Source organism: Dama dama, chromosome 22 (genome assembly GCF_033118175.1).
Source record: "Dama dama isolate Ldn47 chromosome 22, ASM3311817v1, whole genome shotgun sequence".
Classification (NCBI taxonomy): domain Eukaryota; kingdom Metazoa; phylum Chordata; class Mammalia; order Artiodactyla; family Cervidae; genus Dama; species Dama dama.
In genome coordinates this window covers 41,576,732-41,589,218 of record NC_083702.1, presented here as the reverse complement: position 1 = coordinate 41,589,218, position 12,487 = coordinate 41,576,732, and the positions used below count along the sequence as shown (strand labels likewise).

The 12,487-nt window shown below is 39.5% G+C and overlaps 1 protein-coding gene across 5 annotated transcripts in view; it reads right to left on the bottom strand.

Moving 5' to 3' along the window:
• FGD4 (FYVE, RhoGEF and PH domain containing 4) overlaps positions 1–12,487 on the bottom strand; it is a 226,209-nt gene that overhangs the window by 117,233 nt on the left and 96,489 nt on the right. The window lies entirely within an intron of this gene.

Here is a 12,487-nt window from a genome sequence, read left to right as displayed (position 1 = left end):
TAGAGATACCAAGGGAACATTTCATGCAAAGATGGGCTCAATAAAGGACAGAAATGGTATGGACCTAACAGAAGCAGAAGATATTAAGAAGAGGTGGCATGAATACACAGAAGAATTGTACAAAGATCTTCACAACCCAGATAATCACGATGGTGTGATCACTCACCTAGAGCCAGACATCCTAGAATGTGAATTCAAGTGGGCCCTAAGAAGCATCACTACAAACAAAGCTAGTGGAGGTGATGGAATTCCAGTTGAGCTATTTCAAATCCTAAAAGATGATGCTGTGAAAGTGCTGTACTCAATATGCCAGAAAATTTAGAAAATTCAGCAGTGGCCACAGGACTGGAAAAGGTCAGTTTTCATTCCAATCCCAAAGAAAGGCAATGCCAAAGAATGCTCAAACTATTGCACAATTGCACTCATCTCACACGCTAGCCAAGTAATACTCAAAATTCTCCAAGCCAGGCTTCAGCAATATGTAAACTGTGAACTTTCAGATGTTTGAGCAGGTTTTACAAAAGGCAGAGGAACTAGAGATCAAATTGAGAACATCCGCTGGATCATCGAAAAAGTAAGAGAGTTTCAGAAAAACATCTATTTCTGCTTTATTGACTATGCCAAAGCCTTTGACTGTGTGGATCACAATAAACTGTGGAAAATTCTTCAAGAGATGGGAATACCAGGTGGTCACCTGACCTGCCTCTTGAGAAACCTGTATGCAGGTCAGGAAGCAACAGTTAGAACTGGACATGGAACAGACTGGTTCCAAATAGGAAAAGGAGTACGTCAAGGCTGTATATTGCAACTTATATGTGGAGTACATCATGAGAAATGTTGGGCTGGATGAAGCACAAGCTGGAATCAAGATTGCTGGGAGAAATATCAATAACCTCAGATATCTAGATGACACCACCCTTATAACAGAAAGTGAAGAAATACTAAAGAGCCTCTTGAGGAAAGTGAAAGAGGAGAGTGAAAAAGTTGGTTTAGAGCTCAACATTCAGAGAACTAAGATTATGGCATCTGGTCCCATCACTTCATGGCAAATAGATGGGGAAACAGTGGAAACAGTGGCAGACTTTATTTTTTTAGGCTCCAAAATCACTGCAGATGGTGATTGCAGCCATGAAATTTTTTTTTCTTTTTTTTCCATTTATTTTTATTAGTTGGAGGCTAATTACTTTACAGTATTGTAGTGGTTTTTGTCATACATTGACATGAATCAGCCATGGATTTACATGTATTCCCCATCCCGATCCCCCCTCCCAGCTCCCTCTCTACCCGATCCCTCTGGGTCTTCCCAGTGCACCAGGCTCGAGCACTTGTCTCATGCATCCAACCTGGGCTGGTGATCTGTTTCACCCTTGATAGTATACTTGTTTCAGTGCTGTTCTCTCTGAACATCCCACCCTCGCCTTCTCCCACAGAGTCCAAAAGTCTGTTCTGTACATCTGTGTCTCTTTTTCTATTTTGCATATAGGGTTATCGTTACCATCTTTTTAAATTCCTGAAATAGGCGTTAGTATACTATATTGGTCTTTATCTTTCTGGCTTACTTCACTCTGTATAATGGGCACCAGTTTCATCCATCTCATTAGAACTGATTCAAATGAAATCTTTTTTAATGGCCGAGTAATATTCCATAGTGTATATGTACCACAGCTTCCTTATTCATTTGTCTGCTGATGGGCATCTAGATTGCTTCCATGTCCTGGCTATTATAAACAGTGCTGCGATGAACACTGGGGTACATGTGTCTCTTTCAGATCTGGTTTCCTCGGTGTGTATGCCCAGGAGTGGGAGCCATGAAATTAAAAGACGCTTACTCCTTGGAGGGAAAGTTATGACCAACCTAGACAGCACATTCAAAAGCAGAGACATTACTTTGCCAACAAAGGTCCATCTAGTCAAGGCTGTGGTTTTTCTAGTAGTCACGTATGGATGTGAGAGGTGGACTGGAAAGAAAGCCCAGCACCAAAAAAAAAAAAAAAAGAAAGAAAGAAAAAAAAGAAAGCCGAGCACCGAAGAATTGATGCTTTTGAACTGTGGTGTTTAATAAGACTCTGGAGGGTCCCTAGGACAGCAAGGAGATCCAACCAGTCCACCTTAAAGAAGATCAGTCCTGGGTGTTCATTGGAAGGACTGATGTTGAAGCTGAAACTCCAATACTTTGGCCACCTGATGCGAAGAGCTGACTCATTGGAAAAGACCCTGATGCTAGGAATGATTGAGGGCACAGGAAAAGGGGACGACAGAGGATGAGATGGTTGGATGGCATCACCAAATCAATGGACATGAGTTTGGGTAAACTCTGGGAGTTGGTGATGGACCGGCAGGCCTGGCGTGTTGCAGTCCATGGGGTCACAAAGAGTCGGACACGACTGAGTGACTGAACTGAACTGAAAGCGAAACAGGCATTGAGAAGGCAAAATAGTAATGCATATCAAATACCAGAAAACTTCACATTATCTACCTTTCCCATTTGGGGTGAGTATCCTAAACAAAGTATACACATAAAAATGACTGTATAATGTTATTTGGAAAAGGAGGAAATTAGAAAAAACCTAATAGCTTTATAATTATTTTTATAAATATAGTCCTTCCCCCAAGATAAGGTCAACTCAGAGTACTTTGGGGCCACACAATATGTGTTTATTTGAATGAATTAATAAAAAAGCTTTATTAAGCATTTAAGTAATTTTTGGGCTACTCACTAAAAAATACTGACTTGAACTTGTCCAATATAAATCAGGGTAATTTCCAGGCCCCTCATAGTATTATATAATAAAGGTCCCAATACTTTGTCACAGATCTGTATTCATTAGATAAATTATCATCTCAAATTAAAGTGATAAGTTTCCTATTATTTTTTTCATTTAAATAATGGATTAAAGTTTTGGTATACCTAAAACTTTCTACTAGAATTGTCTAACAACTCTCCTGGAATTTCAAATGAAATTTTTTTTCTATTAAGATAAACATTATTATATTTTAAATGTAAGAGTTCATACTAAAATATCACTTTATAATTTACATAATTTGTAGTTATGTATCAATGTAAGCAAGCATATATGCTTACAATAGATTACCTTTATTAACCAGGATGGCATCTAAAAAATCTTGCAATATTATGTGCAAGGTAATGGTAAAAATCCTTCAAGCTAGGCTTCAACAGTATGTGAACTGAGAATTTCCAGATGTACAAGCTGGATTTATAAAAGGCAGAGGAACCAGAGATCAAATTGCCAATGTCCACTGGATCATAGAAAAAGCAAGAAAATTCCAGAAAAATCATCTACTGCTTCACTGACTACAGTAAAGCCTTTGACTGTGTGGATCACAATGAACTATGGAAAATGCTTAAAGGGATGGGAATACCAAACCACCGTACCTGCCTCCTGAGAAACCTGCATGCAGGTCAAGAAGCAACAGTCAGAACCAGACATAGAACAATGGACTGGTTCCAAACCAGGAAAGGAGTACGTCAAGGCTGTATATTGTCACCCTGTTTACTTAACTTATGCAGACTGCATGAGTGCTCAGTCGCTTTAGTCTTGTCCAACTCTTTGTGACCCTATGGGCTGTAGCCTTTCAAGCACCTCTGTCCATGGGAGTCTCCAGGCAAGGATACTGGAGGGGGTTGCCATGCCCTCATCAAGGGGATCTTTCCCACCCAGGAATCGAACCTGCATCTCTTCATTGCAGGCAGATTCTTTATGGCTGAGCCACTGAGGAAGCCCTATATGCACAGTACCCAATGTGAAATGTCAGGCTGGATGACAAACTGGAATTAAGATTGCTGGGAGAAATATCATCAACCTTGGATATGCAGATACCATTCTAATGGCAGAAAGTGAAGAGGAATTAAAGAGTCATTTCCTCTTCCAGGGAATCTTCCCAAACCAGTGATCAAACGCACATCTCCTGTGTCTCCTGCATTGCAGGTGGATTCTTCACCCACTGGGTCACCTGGGATGTATCTATACAAAACTTTTTTTCTTCAGGTATTAGGCATTTGTATTTCTTCCTTTATTAAATATCTGTTCATGTTCCTAGATAACTATTTAAGATCTTCTTAAACACAGGAGTCATTTATTCTCTCCCTTTATCTCTTTGGAATCTTGTTTCTATATCACTGCTATCATAACATCTGTTATATTTTTCTGTCTAGGTTAATGCAATGGCTTTCTAATTGAAACTGAGCATAATAGCTAAGATTGTAGGAGTGAAGTAGAACATATCAAGGTTTTAATCCCAGTTCATCATTTAATTATTAGTGAACTTGAAAATAGTATGTATCTAACAGGAATATTTATCCTTATTCAATAAGGATAAATTCCAGTTATTTCAAATGTGTAATAAAGGTTAAATGAGATGATAAATGTATTCTGCATGGTCAGACACATAGAAAACACAAGAAATTGGTACTGCAGTTACAGCAGTTGTATCGTAAGTGCATTTAAACTGGCTTGAACTGAACTATATACGTTTTGCAAATATAAAACACCTCTATCGGAAAGCACACAAACACAGGCGCAATAGTTAAAGGCAACAATGCTCATGGTCTCTGTTGCGGGAGTCAGACTGAGAGATCATGAGCCTGCTGCTCCTCTTACTGCATACAGCATGACCCCTAAGTACAAAAGGAATTATTTCATCTGGTGCCCAAGCAAAACAGCAGCAATCTATTCCAACCCTAGGGGGAAAAAAAAACACATGCTGGACTGGACTTAACAAGAGAGTTGATCTCCAAAGTTATGCCCTCCTAAAGGAATTCTCAAGGACTTTTTGGACTCTATGTGAGTTTTACTTAATGTGCTGACTTTAAAATCTAAATATGAAGAATAAATATGACAATTATGTTGTGGTGGTAATGACAGCATAAGAAAAATCCTGCCTAGTATGGATGAAGATGAAGATGAGAAAAGGAAGAACTCAGCCTGCCTTGGAAGTAGTTCACTCCAATGTTTTCATCATTTTAACTATCAGTTATCTTTTTAGATGACAAAACTGAAGATTTATTCCTCAGATGTTTAAAACTATTCAAAGGTTCCTCATTCTTTATAGGATACAGTAAAAACTTCTATGCAAACCAAGGTTTCCATTCTCAAATCCTGTCCTACCTTACTTAGCTCAAATTCTACACTCAGCTACCAGCACACCTCCCTGCATTTGCTGCCGCAGACTAGGATTCCAAGCCCATGCTACCTGTACAGTCGACCACCTGTTCCTCTGTCTCCCACACCGGTCCTGCACTGTGTCACCAATCATATTGAATGCAACTGACTGGTTAACAGATTGTTAGTCGAGTACCAGGTGAGCACAGACCTGTGAGAACATGTCTATTCATGTTCTTTATGCAGAATCTAGCAAGGGCAGGTGGATGTGCAAAAAGTCTTCTTTTGGAAGTGATGAATACATTTATGGCATAGATTGCAGTGATGGTTTCACACGTGTACACGTGCACAGGTGCTAAGTCACTTCAGTTGTGTTTGACTCTTTGCGACCCAATGGCTGCAGCCTGCCAGGCTCCTCTGTCCATGGGACTCTCCAGGCAAGGGTACTGGAGTGGGTTGTCTTTCCCTTCTCCAGGAGATCTTCCCAACCCAGGGGTCGAACCAATGTCTCTTACATCGCCTGCACTCAGGTGGGTTCTTTGTCTCTAGTGCCACCTGGGAAGCCCCTTATAAGTGTATGCTTATCTTCAAAGCTCTTGAAGTTACACACATTAAGTATGTACAGCTTTTTGTATGTCAATCATGCCTCAATAAAGTGGGTTTTTTAAAGCATTTGTTAAAATAAATGAATGTGAGGGATGAGAGAGGGAGTGGAAGAGATCAAAGAAAAATTATCCTATAGAGAGAAGGCTAATAGTACTCCCAGGTTCTCACTGCCAACCATAGAAAATTATTTTAATATTCATGGGATTATTACTGAAGCCCCTCAGAGAATTGAATGGTTTTTTAATATTAACTCTTTTAATATCCACAATAACTCCAGAAGTTCTAAAAAATGGGGAGACTGGTTTAAGTAACTTGCCTAGAGACCTCCAGAGTAGACAGTATGTGAGATGGGGCTAATCTAGGTCTGCTTGTGCTCTTAGCCCTGAAGTAGACACTACTTCCCATGCTATCCCATTAAATTCTGACTTTGGAAAAGAGCATATAGTCAACATTAAGTCCTGAAAGAAAAGACAAGTGGTATGGTTTTGCAGCACCAGGTGAACAAGGAATGGTCCTTATGACAGGCTTTCCTCAATTTCCACGGGAATAAAGTGGGGATAACAACACATTCCTAGCTTTCCTGGATCAACCTGGTGGCTTATCATTTGTGACTCGGCTTATATGAGATCTCCCCTAATTTCTTGATAACTCAACATAAAATTTGTTGCCCTAAAATCCCCTAACACATTACATCTTGTCTTCACATACTCGTCACTATTCAAAATTACACTGTTCATTTATTTTTTTAACTGTGTATTATCTGTCTCCCTATTACATAAGTTCACCAACGAACCTGACCATGCCCTGTCCTCCACACCTGCAACATTGCCCAGCACAGAGTAAAGGTTCAATAAATATGTGATAAATGAATGATAACAGTAACACAGCCAAAGAAGCAATATCTCAGTGGACAGTAGGGGTGTCCTGAACAAAGTGAAGCAGGTGGGTGGGGTAAGCACAACAGAGCAAAAGGAGGCCAGATAAGCAAACAGGTTTTATGTCTCCACCAATGTCCACAGAAGAAAGTGCATTAACTCGGAACAGAAATATATTAACCAGGTGACAACTGTGCCTTAGAATGGAATGGTATTTGTCCTTCAGGCTGTCCTTCCTCAGTGCTCCACCCCCACCCACTCTGGGCTCCAAAATCACCAAGCAACATCCTGATCATGATTTTATGACTATAAACACAGATACAAGGGCAAGAATCTGCAAACTAAGAAATACAAACATCTAGTTGACCTGGCAGTTACTTTTTTTTTTTTAACGTTTAGGCATTTATGAAAATATATATTTCTTATGACCTTGATTATTAAGGGAATTATCTTTCAAAGTTACCCCTCTTTGGGCACATTGAAAATTGTATCTGTGAGACTTTAGGGTGATACCCCAATGTTCTGTTCCTCATGAAGGTAACAATGTAGGAAGTAAGTTGGCTTTGCCCGTATCTTTGTACTCAATACACGATAGTCAACATTAGCTATTTTTGCAACTCAAGTTCTGTGACCCTGGACAGGCTGCTTAATTCTTACGGGCCTCAGATTCTTCTGACTGATCCAGTCTTTAAATTATGTGAAAATAAACATCTAGCAATGTACAACAGGGATCTAAAAATTCTAAAAGATTTCATCTGCTTGCCTTATGGAAATACATCTTGCCTCGTAATTCATGAATCTGGGGTCAGGGCCAGGAAATTGGCAAAAATTTAAAAACAACACAGGAATTAAGCAGACAGGGAAGAAGGAAAGAACTACTTACAGGGGAAGTCGGTAACTCAACACCTTTATTACAAAAGAATAATGCAGCCCCCGCAGATTAGGGTTATCTGTAAAACCATGGAAGTTTCTTCAGATAAGGTGTCCCTAGATACTCCCGCACAACTCCATCAAGTCATCACTGGGCTTTAAGTGGCGACAACTGTACAAGAAAGGCATGAGTACATTACACAGAGCTGTTCCAAGGATCTGCTTCTGCCTACAGAGACCCATGCACTGCCAATGTAGAGAAAGTTCGCCTTTTTATTTTACAGAAGCATAGAAGCAGTTATAAAAACAGAAGAAATATCTCAGAAGAAACTGATGATAATCAAATATATGGCACACTCACAGGAAGAAAAATCCTGCCAAACACAACCACCTTTGAGCCATAGCTTTTGGGTGAGTTTACATCTCACCCAAAATGTGCACATTTTATGGGCATCACACCCTGTAGCTCTATATCTAACACAGCAATGCAAAACTGTACTGAGCACAATGTTAACAACTCATTCTAAGCACTTCTTGAAACCATGGCAATATGGAATTGTGGGAGAGGGCAAAAGAAGGCAATTTTCAGTACATCTATTTTAAAAAGTCACATTTTTATGCAAATGGCTTCAATATAACCAGGAACATGACAACAAAGCAGCACCAGCGATGACAGCATAAGGAGGTTCTTCTTCCCTTCAAATCCCTAGGGCTCCATTGTCTGTCCAAGGGCCAAATGGACCATCATGGCCAAGACCAGTTAACAGCAAAAATGGATTATACATCAGTATCTCAAAAGCAAAAGACAGAGTCAATTTAGAAGTGAGACTGAATGTGGTAATAAGAAAAATGTAAGAATTTAACTGATGTTTATGAGCTCTTTGGTCTACTTGTTGAAATAGTTGTAAGGCAGCCTCCCAGCATAAAGTGTCAAAGCAGAAAGACTTGACTGTTTGTACTGCACTAGTGGTGGACTGAGATGCTGTCTACTCAGGTTGCTATGGATCTGAATCACTCCAGGTACTTTATTCAGTTTCCAATGTTTTATCTATATAATAATACCTTTATAAGAAATAACTCTGAATAAGGGTTGTTTTACATATTTACAGGACATTTATATTTCATATTTATACATTTATAATACATATTTACATTTATATTTACAGGATAAAGGACAGAAATGGTATGGACCTAACAGAAGCAGAAGATATTAAGAAGAGGTGGCAAGAATACACAGAAGAACTGTACAAAAAAGATCTTCACGACCCAGATAATCACGATGGTATGATCACTCACCTAGAGACAGACATCCTAGAATGTGAAGTCAAGTGGGCCTTAGAAAGCATCACTACCAACAAACATAGTGGAGGTGATGGAATTCCAGTTGAATGATTTGAAATCCTGAAAGATGATGCTGTGAAAGAACTGCACTCAATATGCCAGCAAATTTGGAAAACTCAGCAGTGGCCACAGGACTGGAAAAGGTCAGTTTTCATTCCAATCCCTAAGAAAGGCAATGCCAAAGAATGCTCAAACTACTGCACAACTGCACTCATCTCACATGCTAGTAAAGTAATGCTCAAAATTCTCCAAGTCAGGCTTCAGCAATACGTGAACCATGAACTTCCAGATGTTCAAACTGGTTTCAGAAAAGGCAGAGGAACCAGAGATCAAATTGCCAACATCTACTGGATCATCGAAAAAGCAAGAGAGTTCCAGAAAAACATCTATTTCTGCTTTATTGACTATGCCAAAGCCTTTGACTGTGTGGATCACAATAAAACTGTGGAAAATTCTGAAAGAGATGGGCATACCAGACCACCTGCCTCTTGAGAAACCTGTATGCAGGTCAGGAAGCAGCAGTTGGAACTGGACATGGAACAACAGACTGGTTCCAAATAGGAAAAGGAGTACACCAAGGCTGTATATTGTCACCCTGCTTATTTAACTTATATGCAGAGTACATAATGAGAAATGTTGGGCTGGATGAAGCACAAGCTGGAATCAAGATTGCTGGGAGAAATATCAATAACCTCAGAAATGGAGATGACACCACCCTTATGGGAGAAAGTGAAAAGGAACTAAAAAGCCTCTTGATAAAAGTGAAAGAGGAGAGTGAAAAAGTTGGCTTACAGCTCAACATTCAGAAAACTAAGATCATGGCATCTGGTCCCATCACTTCATGGCAGATAGATGGGGAAACAGTGGAAACAATGTCAGACTATTTTTGGGGGCTCCCAAATCACTGCAGATGGTGATTGCAGCCATGAAATTAAGACGCTTACTCCTTGGAAGGAAAGTTATGACCAACTGAGACAGCATATTAAAAAGCAGACATTACTTTCCCAACAATGATCCATCTAGTCAAGGCTATGGTTTTTCCAGTGGTCATGTATGGATGTGAGAGTTGGACTGTGAAGAAAAATGAGCACTGAAAAATTGAGGCTTTTGAATTGTGGTGTTGGAGAAGACTCGTGAGGGTCCCTCGGACTGCAAGAAGATCCAATCAGTCCATTCTAAAGTAGATCAGTCCTGGGTATTCATTGGAAGGACTGATGTTGAAGCTGAAACTCCAATACTTTGGCCACCTGACGCAGAGCTGACTCATTGGAAAAGACCCTGATGCTGGGAAGGATTGGGGGCAGAAGGAGAAGGGGACGACAGAGGATGAGATGGCTGGATGGCATCACTGACTCAATGGACATGAGTTTGGGTAAACTCCGGGAGTTGGTGACGGAAAGGGAGGCCTGGCATGCTGCAATTCATGGGGTCGCAAAGAGTCGGACACAACTGAGCGACTGAACTGAACTGAACTGAACTGAATGTTAAATTTTCCATTTAGTAAAATCTTAAGTTGTATTGAAGGAGACTGAAACGCCTCATGCCATTGAGAAGTTGGAAGAAAGGTCAGAAAGCACTGAATCTAGCACCTCCCTCCACCTTCAGAGACAAGGAGAGTGAGAACCAGGAAGCAATGTTTCACAGCTGACCTGAATTTTTCAACTTGTTTCCACAAGACTGTGGACATGATGGTAGGTGTCACCACTGACAATGTTTGTGAATGGAAGTGAACATCTCACCACGAGCAATACCAGATCCAAATGCCACATTCCCTTAAGGGAACTACACATCATGGGACTGTGCACTCCTGTCCCCCCAGGCACCCTACTAGGAATCACAAGTGTCAGGGACTATCCCACTGCCCACTCCTCTTCACCAATTTTAGAAAGTATAACCCTGGGCTTCTTGTCAGTGGCTGATGGACCAAAGTTTTTCAACAGTTTTTGAATACCTTGTGGCTTTATTGTTTATTACTCAGAAAAATTTAGCCAAGAAACATATTAATAAACATGTTTACAAGTGAAAACAAATAAATGCCTGCCAATACCTATAAATGCTGGGATACATTCTGCATAAATACCCACTTAAAAAAAAACACAATCTTACAACTTTAACTCAGTAACAATCATAATAGTAAGGAAATTCAAGAATACTTAGGGAACTTGAAAGGTGTACTGATTTGTCCAATTCACTTCAACTGCTTGAACAATCACATCCCAGGCATGCAGAATACTCTAGTACTTCATACCCATTCACTCACAGGCCTTTTCAGGTTTCTAAGATACAAGGTAATTAAGGTAACACAAACAGCCTAAATGCACATGCTTTTAAATTATCTCATTTCCTCTCAAAACTTATATTGCTTATGAACAACTATTTTCATGAGTGAAAATTTCATCCAAATAATACAACAGTCACTTAGAATTTTTTACAGACGCTGCTAAGGAAATTTTCAGGCAGATACATGTCTATTGTTAGTGAAAAAGATGCTTTTTAGAGGTAGTATGTACCTGATCTGATTTTGCATATTAAAAAACTCGAGAATAATAATAATAATACAATGTAAATAGCCCAGTAAGCACAAAAGAAGGTAAGAATTTTAACTACAATAAGTCAACAACAATAAATACCAAGAACACATAATTAGCAGTCAGGCTTGAAAACCTGAAGTAAGAACATGAGTCCTTGACCAGTACAAGGTTATCTAATTTTATTCTACAATCAGAAAAAGAATATCAAAGTAAGGCCTGTTAACAATGACCTGTTCTAGCTCTGGGCAGCCACTGACCCACTGACATGAACGTCCAAGATGACAGCAGAACAGCACAATTACAGGAACTAAAGCTGCATTAGCAAATCCTCTCTTTGCAACCCCTTCCCATATCAAATAAAAATGGCAGACCCAGCTAGACGCACATATCCCTGGCACTATGGTTTAAATGACAGGAAAACTTACACAAAAGAAGTATCCAGAGTATAGACAGCACTCTTTTTGTTTTTCACTTTTATGTTTTAGGGCACAGTTTTGGGGAAGGGTATATACAATGCAGCCTTACAAAGGATATAGAAGTCCCTTGTTTGAGCTACCAACCTCTTAGCCACACAGAAAAATGTCAGTCATCCATTTGTTAGCACCAAAATCTCCTTCTACTGCTTACAATATGCACCACACATTTTAAGGGGCTGTTCAAACAGAAAAACAAAGGAAGCCCTTGAAATAGAAGCGGATCTTCCAAGCTTTGCCCTTTCTTTTATCACTATGCCTATATGCCTGCTGGTAAAGCACTGTCACATTGTTTCCACATGCTCAAGCCCTTGAAACTTGTGCAAAAGCATTGCAAAATTAACTGCATAAACATCACATTACAAAACATGAGCTAGTAATGTTAAGCCAGTCACGTGGGCCAGAATAATGATGAATAAAATCATAACCTACAAATGTCCCTGACCTGAGACATTTTCGTATTTGAAGAAGACATTGAACACGTTGTGGCCATGGGTGTATTTCAAGAAGAGTATCGGTACAATTCGCTCTGAGAAAACATTTAAAATTACTGTCTTTTTGCCACTTTCAGAAGTCATAATACAATTTTGACTAAATTTTTAAAGATTAAAAAATAATTATTTCATTGTTTTCAACATCAACATGTAACTGTACAGGTATAACTGAGCTGC